This window comes from Candoia aspera, chromosome 1, assembly GCF_035149785.1.
Source record: "Candoia aspera isolate rCanAsp1 chromosome 1, rCanAsp1.hap2, whole genome shotgun sequence".
NCBI lineage: Eukaryota > Metazoa > Chordata > Lepidosauria > Squamata > Boidae > Candoia > Candoia aspera.
In genome coordinates, this window is record NC_086153.1 from 236,376,051 (window position 1) to 236,388,739 (window position 12,689).

At 42.4% G+C, this 12,689-nt stretch overlaps 1 protein-coding gene across 1 annotated transcript in view; it reads left to right on the forward strand.

Moving 5' to 3' along the window:
* The first annotated feature begins 473 nt into the window (after window positions 1-473).
* Window positions 474-12,689, forward strand: part of SYT12 (synaptotagmin 12) — a 46,692-nt gene continuing 34,476 nt past the window's right edge. Inside the window, exon 1 of the mRNA XM_063292919.1 lies at window positions 474-645. The gene's annotated coding sequence lies outside the window, so the exon portion shown is untranslated. The remainder of the gene's footprint in view (window positions 646-12,689) is intronic.

Genomic DNA, 12,689 nt, shown 5'->3' on the forward strand with positions numbered 1-12,689 from the left:
GCATATGCGCTGCGCAGGCAAAGCGCCGGTTCCTACGCGCTCGGGTCGCTATTTTTAATGGTCGGGGCTCCGCCGGTGGCAAGTAGTTTTACCAAGGGCATCTTTTGGTGCAGGGACGGACCACGCGCCTGTGTTTCTCCAGCTTCCCCCTTTGACCTCGTGCATCTACCTCCTCAAGGGATCTCCTCCACAGAGCAGAGCGGAGGGTGCTCTGCTGACGCGCTGAGCGGTCTTTCCAGTCATTGCAGGGGGACGCGGTGGCGCTCCCGCAGTTAGCAAGGGCAGGCTTCAATTAATGCACCGAAGCCGCTGGCCAGCGCGAGGTTAGCTAAACCGCTGAGAGCGGCAGGAAAGAAAAGAAGGTGCCAACACATTTCCCCCGCGAACCGCCAGTCCTTGACTCCCTCTCTTGGAAGGGAGCCTACGGCTTCTTTCCCAGCTGGAGAAGACGGGGGGCGGGGTAACTCAAGCTGCCGCCGCCGCCGCTCCTCCATGGGAGGAGCCCCGCCAGAAGAATCGTGCCTCTGCCTCTTCTCTGGCCGTCGCCGGCGCAAAGGCAGCATGTCGGTGAGGGGCTGCTGAGAGCCCGAGCCGAGCTGCAGCAGAGTTTGCAGGTCATTAGTCCTGCACCAAACTCCAGGCGAGGTAAGTGGCGCGGCGGCGGCTGCTACTGCTGCTGGAGGCATTTGGGAACTACGCTCGGGTGGGAACTGGCGGTCGAGCTGGAGCAGCCAACCCGGCCGACAGAACCGTTTTCCTGGAGGAGCGGCTGCTTTGTAATGCAATCCATTCGGCACGCGCGCCGCTCTTTTGCACTTAGCAGCTCTTTAGTTTCGATGCCCGGGAAGGCTTTCGCGCTCCATGTGATCAGCGCCGCTGTGCTGCAGGCTGGTTTCTCCCGGACGGCTCTGATTCACGGACGACCCGGGCTCTGATGGGAGTGGAAGACAAGGAGACTGCAAAATGCGCGCCTTGGTTCCGTGTACCTGTGCCGGGGGGCAGAGGGGAGCAGGTTGCCGGGGGTGGCGGACCGAGCTGACCTTCCTTAGGAAGCGGAACTGTCCGGAGAAGTCCAGCTGGCCTAGCAGTGAGCTATCAGACGGCCATTGAGCGCGAGTAAGAAAGCTAGGAGAGGATTCGGAGCGGGGGAGCAGGTACGAGGATAGGCACTACAAGCAGCCAAGGACGGAGACTCGAAGAAGTGACCTTTGCAATCCCAGACTGGGATAAAGCCCGGGCAAGGGGTAAGATGTACCCTTTAAAAAGTTGTATTTTTTTGCAGCGCAAAGACCCTAGAATGTATAAACCCCCAAATCTCCCCGAGGTTATTGCACATTTCCGAAGGTCGGCAGAAGCTTTCCCCAGCCTCAGCTTCCTTTTTCAGTGAATCTCCGTTTCAGTGTTGTGAGCGAATGGGGTCGGAGTTGGCCGGCAGCTTAGCGTGCCCCGCAGGATGCTTTAGGCTGTCCACGCGCTCGGAAGCACAAAAGGTTTCTTTTTACGCGGCAAAACCGCTTCGTGTGCAGGAACGGTCTCCACGCAGATCTTTCCTGGAAGTTTTTTCCTCCTGCCCCGCAGGACGGCCAGGGAAAGCTTGCAAGCTTCGGTATGTGGGTCGGGGAGGGTAAGTTGCCAGGGATTAAAGTGGGATTTCCCTCCTTCGCCAACGGACGGGCGCTCCGGGGCATTTGGTGTTAGCGTAGCAGGAGCGAGGATACGGGAGCGGCTCGCTCCCAGCCATTTCGAGATCTCTGGTGGGGGGAGACGGCGGGGGGCGGGGGGCTGCGGACTGACGCTGAAAGAGGATGAAGGGCAGAAGAGATGGCCGCTCCTTTCGCTTGGCTTTTGGAACAGCTTCACTTCAGAGCTGCCTTGGGGTTAAGATGTTTCGAGTTTCTGGATACAGATAAAGTATCTTCGCTGAGCCCGGGTCATGTTGGAGTAGGACTCCCATAAATGACACTCAGCAGGCGCAGATAAAGACACTCGGGTTTATTTTCCCTCTAGAAGCATCTGAGTGTTTCATTTCCTTCCTTCCTAAGAAAACTGTCTGCTTTGTAGAAAATAGGATTCGTAATACACCTGAATAATGAAGGAATACATTTTGCATGTGTAAATCATGCTATTGATCGGCAGCAGCTTCAAGAAAGCTATTAGGTAGAATGTGAGATAGACTAACAATTTGCATGGGGAAATACAAGATCTATTCAGGATCCTCAGAGTGGAACAGAATTTATTTTACTAATTTGCTTCCAGTATTCCCACCCTCTGAAGATGCATTCATTAGCAATACTTATTTTTCCTTATTAGCACCTAGCCTTTCAGTTAGGTCATCACAGTGGGTAATATTATATTACCCTTTGTGTTACCCTTTGAGGATGAACACTAAAACTGGCTGAACAGAGATTTTAAAACACTTCTTCTAGTCATATTCCAAACTCTGTTTACTGTCCTGTATTGATTTTACAACACATGCATTAATATTCAGTAATATAAAATACAGTCAGAATCAGAGAATCTGTAGGGAACTATACTATACGATACTTTGGAAATTGTGGCCTTAGAGATGGAAACAATTTGTTTCTTCCCTCCTACAAAGTTTTATGAGAAATCCATGTCACTTCCCATAAATGACCTGTAAGTACCATTGCTACACATTTTCTACAGCTATTTTTTATAACTAGTGTTTCCACTATACACAGATCAAAATTATACCAATCCTTGTGGCATCAGAGTGCAAAGCGTAGGCTAAAGCAAGATTCATTTTATACCCACCATATTCCAGAATTGTTTTAATGCTATGTGAACAACAAAGGGCTGCAAACAGAGTAGTGTCCTAACAGCCAGGAACCACACTGAGACAAGGAATAGGTCTCTAGTGTTTTATTACTGCTACATTAGACGGAAAACCCTAACAAACTGAAGAAGCGTGGGAAAAACCCAGACATATAAACCCCAAGGTTAAGGCGGGCCCGATCTGTGTCTCTTTGAACGGCCGCCTAATTCCTCAGTGCTACGCATGCGCTTTACAGCCTGGATGGGAGCCCCCTGCTCGCCATCCTTACTCATGACAGTAGTTACATTAGAAAAAGGTAGCTGCATATTTTAATAGAGGTTTAAAAATTCTCCATATCACTTTAATTCAAGGGAGTCAAGTTACATACTACTGAAGCATGGTCTATACATTACTCAGTATGATGTTTGATCAGGATGAGTTTCTGCTTATTTTATAGTGAAAAAATGCATTATCGTGTCAGGTTATCTCCTTTCAGAACTGAGTTTGTTTCAGCATACCACATTTACCTCTTAGTTGCCATGAGATGGGCAACAGTATGCTGTCTTTCAAGGTGGTCCCTAGACCAGCCTTTCTCAACTTTTTGACCCTGGAGGAACCCTTGAAATATTTTTCAGGCCTCAGGGAACCCCTGCACATTCAGACTCAAATATAGGCCAAAGGTATAAAACTATTATATTTGTTTCATGTGTAGGCCTGTATATATGCATTAATAGTGTTCTTAAACTAAATAATTAAACTTACCTCTTTAATATGAAGTTGCCTAAATTTGAAATAATTTTTTAAATAAATCATGATTTCTCAGGGAACCCCTAGTGACTCTTGTGGAACCCTAGGGTTCCACAGAACCCTGGTTGAGAAACCCTGCAGTAGAAATCCTAGCTTGCATACACTTTGGTTGCAATTGTGGCCATTAACAAGTAATGCTGCAGGTAGCCTCAGTGTAACAAAAGCTGGTAACTTTGTTTACTCCTTATCTTTTTACTAAAAAGCATTCCATAAATTTTTTCCATGCAATTTTTACCTGAGGGACTGCCTCTTCCCTATTACATTAGCCCATTCCACCCGATCATGCAGAGAGGGCATGTTACAGACCCCATCTGCAAGAGAACTCCATTTGGCGGGGTCCAGGAAGTGGGCCTTCTATGCAGTAGCTCCCACTCTGTGGAACACGCTGCCCCCGGAGATGAGATTGGCCCCATCACTCCTGGCCTTCTGGAGGAGCCTGAAGACTTGGCTTTGCCGCCTTGCTTGGGGCGGAGAGGGGAATAGTTCCACAGGGGGATGGCTGGTATGTTAGACCACTCCTCCCACATACGGGCTGTATCAGATTCTTCTGCCACTTGGACTTTTTAACTCTTTTTTTACTCTTATTTTTATATTTATTTATTAAGAGTAATTCTATATTTATATATCGTATTTATATTGTCTGTTTGTTGTTTTAATTGATTATTTTATCGTGAACCATCCAGGTCCCCTGATGGGAGGAGATGGGTGGGGACAAATTAAATAAATAAATGAAAGCCTCCACAGTGGGTGGCTGAGGTCAGAATTTATGCCCCTGTCTGGTGACCATGGCCTATGGAAGATTGTGACTTGTAATTTAAGAGGATAAATGATAAAGAGCATGAATTAACAAATGAAAAGCAATAAATACAAATAGTTGTGCTATGGTCTAAGAGGAAAGGGAAAGGATGTGATGGATCTGAATGAAGAATTTTGATCTTCTGCAGTGGAGCTGATGAGTATATGTGGGGAATGAAGCTGCAGGTTGAATTAGGAATGAAAGGGTTAATATACAGTACATGTCAGAAAGTATGACTTGGAGTCATCTAGATTATTATAAATACATACACAAATAGGAATTTGTAGGTTATTAATAGTTGTGTGTTATACTCCAGTGAGTGATGATAATGGAAGAACTAAGGATGAGAATACGGAAAAATTGTGCAGCATTCTGAATGAATGCAAGAACGTACAGAAAAAAATTAGGTAACAGGAAGGGATTGGTGGGAATGAGATGAGAGAGCACAGTAAAAGTGATTGGGTTGCTTAGCACCCCAAGAATTAATGAGAATTAGGCTTGTTTGGTGAGCATCTGTTAGAAAAAGGTCTCATTTCAATACATGGTTTAAGCACAAGTCTGTTCATCTGTACACATAGAAAAAACAACAGTTTTTTTAAAATTGATTGTTTTGATTGTTTATGATGAATGATTTAGAGAATTAATGGAAGCTACAAGGATGACGAGAGACCATTATCTGGGATTGTCAAGAGGAGTTCCTAGGAAAAAATGGACATGAAAGAAGAGGAAAAAAATGAAAGAAGACTGACTGCAGGAAGAGGAAGAAAGCACAAAACCTGTATGAAAACATATTAGAAGATAAATTAATCTCCTGACAAAATGGAAAGTAGATGTAAGGAAAGAGGAAGTGGAAGTGAATGGAGTAAAAATAATTGTTACTGATGGCCATAAAATTGTGGAGCTACACTAATGGAAAGTATGAAAACGGGTGCTTGGTGGAATGATGAAATGAAGGAGGATCTGGGATGAGAAGAACTGTACTTATGAAAATTATTGCTGGAAAAAGTAAGAGAACAACATAGTCCAGTGTGTATAGATAGCAAAAGATAGTTACTGAGAATGTAGACAGAAAGACCAAGGAATACTTAAGATTAAAAGAGGCAGAGAAAATGTAGAGCAATTATGGTGGAAATTTTAAAATTATTTCACAAATGGGTAAAGGGAACTAAACAAGGAGACTCTAGAAGAGTGAATGGAATTAAAAAATAAAAATCATTTGGGATAAAACTGAGGTGAAGGAATGCTAGAGAAAGTATTTTAGAGATGTATATGGGAATTCATGTTGAAGAGTGTGCTTTCTTTGTTAATAGAAATGAGAGTTTGGCATGTCAGGAAAAAACATAAAAGTAAGTTGAATGCAATGGGGATGCGCTATTTAAGAAGTATCTGTGGTAAAACAAGATGTGATAGAGTCATATTTTAAGGGTGCTCGAAGAATGAGTGACCACTACAAAAGAAGAACATTGAGCATTAAGATGGCTTGATCATAATAGAGAAAATGAATGAGGATCAAATTGCAAGACAAATATTTGAAGGAAAAATGAACTGGTTAAGAGGAAAGGAAGAGCAGGAAAGCCTTTGTTGGATGGAGTTGAAAAGATCCTGAAAAAGGGAAAGGTAAGAATTTTAAAGAATAAAAGGCAGTGTTTGAATTGTACGTGGTTGTGATAGAATAAAAAATAGAGTGTAGTGAGGTATTATCTTACACCTTTCATTTGTTCTGCTTACTGTTTCTTACTTCTTTTCTGTGCTTTGCATGGTTGCCCAACCCAAAAGGGAATAGTGTGGTGATTATTTATATACATATGTTTGTAGGACCTCACTGTTCTGAGACATCAATTGAGAAAATTTCATTTGGTTTCAGGCTCTTTCAAGAATATTTAATCTAGGCTTTGTTCATCCTTTTTGAGCTTTAGTGCTGGGGAATTTTTGGGAAGATTTTGTAATGTCAGGCTCATAAATCTGCCAATGGAAGGCATGCATATAAATTACGTTTTCCATGGAAGTGTTTGTGTGTGAGATAAAGTGTTACCATTGGAATTTGGATTTTTTCATACTGATGCATGATACTAGTATCTTTTTAGGTTTGCTGTTTTACTAAAGCAATAAAAACTGGGACACAAGTAGTTTTGTGTGACATTAAATCTGGGGTTTAATCTGGGATGCCTACTGTAATTTTCACAGATGCTCATTCATCTACAAACATCTGCCTTGGTGACCAACTGGTACTTTTTGCCTTGCCAGACTTTTCATATTAATGTGTGTTTGGGTGTGTTTAGAATGAGGAGCTGCTGCAAAACAAAACACATATAATTTCCAAGGACGTCTTTGGATCCCAAATGGTCCTATAAGATTTCTTGAAGAGTAAGAATGGGTGGCAGGGTGGTGGTGGAGAATAGTCCATTTCTATGCTTTTGAGGATGCCCACATGCCCCCCAAGGGGCAAAGTTAGGCAAGAGTATTATGAAGTATTTTAGGAAAGTATTCTAGGAGAAGGAATGGCAAGTAATACTCTTTCAAATCAGTGCTTTGTGACTGATTGTGTTCCTATGGCACCCTTTTTTGTAAAGGAACAATCACTCCACCAGCAGCTATTTTATGTGCGAATTCCCTCCTTGTTCTCAACATTCCAGATGTGCCCACCTGTCCAGAAAGATTTGGGACATTTGCATTAAGGCAATCCTTCTGTGCACTCTGCTTTAAAATGTGGGATTCCTTTACATAGGGCTTTTCTTCACCCAGGTAGGAAAATTATTTTCTCTGACATGGGTGTTGAGTTTTGTTTATAATACACATGACACATACAGTATATTTGTTGTATTCTCTATACTGAAGGCTTCTGTCAGGGAAACTCTTCTCCCTAAACCCATATTCAGTCAGCCAGTGTAGTAATTTACAGCCCATGCATCAGGGATACTTTGTGTATTCCAGAGCTGATTTCTTTAATCAAAACTGCTTTTTTACAAGATTTTATAATAACCATGAAGATGATACTAGCCTTACCTCTTACCTGTCTCTCTGGGAAACTTGTATTACCCAGGCTCCAGATAGATGTTTTAGGACAACAGCTCCAGAGTTCCACTGACTGAGCTGGCTGGGAATCCTGTGTAAGGGAGAGGTCAACAGCATCAAAATGACAGGCATTTTTACATGCATTGCGTGCACATAAAAGGGGATGGGGCTTTGATCATCCTGGTTGTGCCCACCATTTTTAGACTATTAAGCCACTCTGCAGATGCCCCTGTCCACATGCATGTTTTTCCTTCATGCGGTATGTTTAGATACTGCCTCGAGCAGCTTTAATACTTTCAGGATTTCCTGAAGGATGATACAGATGTAGTTTTACCTTGGTTTTTTTTTTTTACTGCCATCATGTCATCTTCTGCTTAGAATATGCTCCAGAGTTGCTGATAGATTCTGTAGTCAAGAGGAGAATACCAGTGACACACCTCAGGTCTCACCAGAATTAGTTAAAAAGGGAGGCTGTGACATTACTGAGGACAGACTTCTTGTCTTCCTTTACATTTGTCTTCCTTTACATAAAGATTTAACCCTGGTTGTCCTTCTGTGTAGATCAGGAGTTGGAGCTTTAAAATCAAGTGAAGTTTATAGGCCAGAGTGAGTGAGTTCAGAACCTTCCTGTAATGATTTATATTTTTCCTGAAGGTCTTTCAAAGAATCCTAACTCCAATAGTATTATATCTTCATCATCTAGTGAGTTATGAATTAAAAATGCAGTGAAATATTTGGGAACAACGATGATCAAAATGTGTTGGCATTTAATAATAATAAATTAGGGTCTGCCACAAAATACTGACCTGTGTTTTGAGGAATAACTCACTGATGCTGCACTGTGTGGTCTTTTCATACATAAAGACAGCTTCTCGAGCTCCTATCTCTATAGCTTACTGGGGTTAGCTGAGACCTTCTCGTTCATCCTCATTCACAAGCTAGAGTTAAAATGGGTCCAGTGAGAAAATGTGTGTCTACATGCAGTCTTCAATCTTCCAGTTTTGCTTGATGGAAGCAATTGCCCCACCCCGCCACCCCAGTCAAAAATGCTCACTTCTCTGGAGCCAGCGGACATGTGGCAGTCACTACCATCACACAGAATTATCACCTGAGCCCTCTCTTCCTCTCTGCCCCCAATTTGCCTCTTTTCCCTTCACCTGGCAATTCAGTTGAGCTTCTGTTTCCCATCCCATGCTGTGCCTGCTGTTCTGTGCCTCTCTCCTTTGTTTCCTCTCACCTTCCTCCTGAATATCCATTTGCTCTCCCCGTCCTCTTGCTTGACCTCGTTCTACTCAGCTTGCTTTTTAAATATTACTTGAAGGCTGAAGAAGCTTCTGTTGAATCTTGATATACTCCTGTTTTAATCAGAGGTCTGATTGCTGTCCTTTTTTTTTTTTTTTCCCCTTTTGGGTGGGTACTTCTGCAAACCTTTGGGTCTCTTGAGCATTCTACCACATCCCTCTTGTGAGCACGCTAGGGTTGTTTTGGTTTCACAAGCATGAAATTGGGAAATAGAGGGAATAATAATTATTGAAGAGACACTTAGAATTTTGTGCTACGAGGAAGGATTATAGTTTCTAATAGCATAAGCTGTATTATAAATTATGCACTATAGCTAGGAATTCTGAAATTTGAAGTCCCGGCACACCAGGAGGACATCAGATTAGATAAGGCTGAACTAGGAGGAACTTAGTGGAAATGGCATGTAATGCATCAGTGCCCCTTCTGTGTGTAATCTCCCCTCATTTCCTGTATGTGATACTCACAAGAACACCACTGTTGCTACAATCTGACTGAGTATGGGTAAGAGCCACATTCAGGCTTATGCTATGACAATAAGAGTGATGAAATGTCAATATTTTTCCCCTCTGATGAATCCATAGATTGCCACCTGACAGCCCTTTTTAAAGTGACCCAAACCCTAGTGGGCAGAGACAGGCAAGAGGACCATGTAAGGGCCATTATGAAGCATTTTCTAGGCATCTGAAGGATACAGTGGCTCAGATTTGCTCAGCTTGATAGTAGCTGGGCAGGTTCAGAGGAGATGTTAATTTAATCAAGCTTGTGCTTTTTATTTTGAGATAAACTAAGTGGTCCATTGATTCAGGAACTCTTTGTTCTTTATATATATATTTTTTTCCTTGCCACCCATTTCAAAATGTTTATTATTTCTTTCCAGCAAATGGTGTGTGTTTTCTTCGGCTTCATTTAGCCCTTCCCGTCATCACTCTCTAGGCCAGAGCAACTCATAAGAAAACTAATGAGAATCTGTCTACAATCGCCTTTGTCTTCATTAGATTTTCATCACCCACCACTGGCTCCATCCGTGCTTTAGCGAAACTACTAGTGACAAATTGTCAGTACGCTATTAAATAATGTTGCTCCAGGATATGAAAACAGAACTTCGCCAACAACTCTCAGTTTCTGTTGGAAAGCCAGCTGGGATGTTTACATGAAGCCTTGGAACAGCAACAGAGAAAGATTCTTTTTTAAGGGAAAATAAAATAATGCATGAGCATATGAAATTATCTTATAATGCTTTCAATCATTTTCCCATGTAGCTCTGGAATGTCTCCTCTGACTGGCAGCTATTGGCACCAGGCTGACTAGGTGATGCTGTTAAGATCTTGTCCCACATCTGGAGGGTCTGGATGGGGAGGAACAGATTCAAGCTCAATCTTGACGAAACCAAGTGGCTGTGGGTATTTAGAATAGCCAGGACTGGAGATGTTCCATCTTTAGCCCTGAACACAGTTGCACTTGCCCCTTTGGAAGTAGTGTACAATTTGGGGGTCTTGGACTCACTGTCAGAGGCTTGTCCCAGAAGCCATAAAACTCTTCTGGTTCTTCTCCTCTGTCATGTATTGTACAGGAGGGAGGGGAGTGGATTAATTGCTGCTTGGGAACAGAGACATTGCCGACCGACCCAGCAAAGATGGGGCCAAACTGTTTTGGCTAGTGCCTTATCTGAAAAAGGACACCAGCCTGAGGAATGCAGCTGGGAATGAAGTCATAAAGACAAAAGCAGTTGTAAATATTAAATTTCAAACAAAAGGCAGGAAAACGGGGCAAGATAAGGGAGGGATCCAGGGAATCTGATTCACATGAGTCTTTGAATGGACAGGGACTGTATCTTAATAAATTCTTTCCTGAGACCTGAATGGCTTGCAGTGAGATTTCCTGCTATTGAGATATCTGACCCCACGATCCTCACACTCGCAGATCTTGCTCTAGGAGCAAGTGGCAGCTGTTTCTGGGAAGGCTTTCACACAGAACCTTGTAATACACCAATTGTGCCATTACCTGGGCTAGGAAGCCTTTAAGTCTTTGGTTTCTTTGCATTTGGGTATGCAATGCACTCTACATGGGACTACCATTGAAGACCACTCGGAAGCTGCAGCTGGTCCAGAATGCAGTGGCATGGGTGGCCATAGGGGTGCCATGATATGCCCATGTAACATCTCTGCTTCATAAGCTAAACTAGTTACTCCTGATACTTGTAATAAAGCCCTTCATGGCATACAGCCTGGTTATATGAGGACCATCTGTCTTCCATGATTTCTATCCATTGTGTATAATCAGGTAAGGTTGGCATGCTCCAGTTCCCATCCATTAAATAATGTCATCTAATGGGACCTATGCCTTCTCTGACATGTTTCCTGCCCTGTGGAAGAGCATCCATCCAGAAATGTGTTTGGTCTTACCCTGAACTTGTTTAAAAGAGCTCTTAGAATCTAGTTTTTTCTTCTGGCTCTGGACTAAAGTAGGTATGGACCTCTTGCGTGTATTATTGCTCATTTTAGAGCTTGAGATGTTTTTCTCCTATGCCTGTTCTTTTGTTTGTATTTTTTATTCGTTTTATATTGTATGCCCCCCAGAGTTGCAATGGAGTTGGGCAGCCTTATACATTTAATAAATAAACAAATAAACCACCATTTCAATACATGAATATATAATAAATATATTGATTAATTTGTGGAAATTTATATAAACACAAAAAGCATATGTTCTCTTTGTATCTGTATGGAGAATCTTGACTGTGTACTGAATTTGTATCTAACAGTGGTACTGTACGTGTTTGTCATCTCACTGTAATATGCCTGGATTGCACAGTATTTGTATTTATTTGGTAACTCAGTGTGTAAAGTAATCTAAATTTATGAAAACTTCAAAATTATCATTACCGAAAAGAGATACTTTTTGAGTTGGAAGTATATTTAATATTTATATTACAAAAAACCAGAATTGTACAAGGACATGCCACTAAGTCTCCTACTTCTTTTAATACTGTGATCCTCATGGTTTACACAAAATAGACTGCTACATAAAAAGATTGTGTAAACTGAAACCTGTGTTTAGACTTAAAATATCTTTTATTTGAACTTCAAGTTTTCTTCTCTTTTTGGAAGGTGGGAATGGGCATCTTGATGGCCTGAGCCTAGTCTTAAACAGTGACCATAATTCTAATTCAGAAGTATAGGAGCAGGACAGATGAGATGACATAGTGGTGTAGATTATAAAGGTGGTGGACCCAAACCAAAACTTCGTAACACCAAAATTAAACTGCTCCTTGGGGGAGACAGACCACATTGACCCTCCTGATCCAGATTCATCTGAATGCCTTCTTGCCAATATGCTGCAATGTTCAAGCAGTTGGGAACTGACAAGAGGCCCAAAGACTGTTTAAAAGCTTGGCTCCCATGAGAAAGGAGTAGAGACTGGAAAGGGTAATCTGATTTATCTAGGGGAGCTCTGAAGCCTCAATTGAATGCAAGGATTTGCCGGAGCATGCTGTTACTCGGAGCTGTCCATGGTCCTGTTAATCCAACTTGACTGGACTGATTGGCTGATTATGGCTGGCTCTATTACTTTCCATGAGAGTCTTCCTATGTATGGAATCTCACGTTCAGGATTGTAGCATGATATTCATCCACTTCTGTGAAGTCTCTGCTGTTCCATAATAAGTTGTGTGTGAAGCAGCCTGGGAAATTTTCCAAGATAGATCCAATTAGACTGGTTTACTTTGCCGGAAGTCTTAAGGGGGTGGGGGGGAGGGGAGAGAGAACAAAAGTGTGTGTGTGTGTACTGTACACAGACACAGACATACTGAGATTCAGGAATTTTAGGACACCCTTTTCCCAAGCTTCAGAATATGAAATTGACCATTTAACACTGATAAAAATCTTCATAGAAATTATTGGTATTAACTATTGGGAACTGCTCGAAAGATTATCAGCTAAACAGGAAGATCTCGGGCAAATCCTTACCAAACCGTTCATCAGCCAGACATGAAATGGA